Here is an 868-nt window from a genome sequence, read left to right on the forward strand (position 1 = left end):
GGGGCGAAGGCCAGCGGCAGCTCCTCGTCCGAGGAGCCCAGCGAGTCCTCGTCCCCCAGGCGCGTCCCCAGGGCCACCGCGCCGAAGGACAGCGGCCCCCGCAGCAGCCGGATCTGGGACGGGGACAGAGGGGACAGTGAGGGACATCCAGGGGACAGCAGGGGACAGGGGACAGTGAGGGACAGAGAGGGGACAGGGGACAGCAGGGGACAGGGGACAGTGAGGGACAGAGAGGGGACAGCAGGGGACAGCAGGGGACAGTGGCGACAGCCAGGGGACAGCAGGGGACAGAGGGGACAGGAGGGGACAGTGAGGGGACAGCAGGGGACAGTGAGGAGACGGGACAGAGGGGACAGTGAGGGACATCCAGGGGACAGAGGGGACAGTGGGGACAGAGAGGGGACAGTGGGGACAGAGAGGGGACAGCAGGGGACAATAGGGACAGAGAGGGGACAGCAGGGACAAGGGACAGCAGGGACAGGGACAGAGAGGGGACAGGAGAGGGGAGGGGACAGGGGAAAGGGAAGGGAAAGGACAAGGACAGGGACAGGGAGGGGACAAGGACAGGAATGGGGATGGGGACAGGGACAGCAGGGGACAGAGACAGGGGACAGGAGGGGACAAAAGCCAACAGAGAAGGACAGGAGGGAGGGCACAGGGGGAACACGCTGTCACCAGCTGTCCCCAGGCCGTGTGGCACTGAGGGGACATCACCGGTGGCACTGGCAATGCCACCAGTGGCACTGAGGGGACACGGCTGGTGGCACCTGGGGATGTCACCAGTGGCACTGGGGCCAGACTGGGGGTCCCTCAGTACCTGTGGGTGCCACCTGGGTGTCCCCAACCCCTGTCACCTGCCCCCGCCCCC

Source organism: Geospiza fortis, unplaced genomic scaffold, assembly GCF_000277835.1.
Source record: "Geospiza fortis unplaced genomic scaffold, GeoFor_1.0 scaffold807, whole genome shotgun sequence".
NCBI lineage: Eukaryota > Metazoa > Chordata > Aves > Passeriformes > Thraupidae > Geospiza > Geospiza fortis.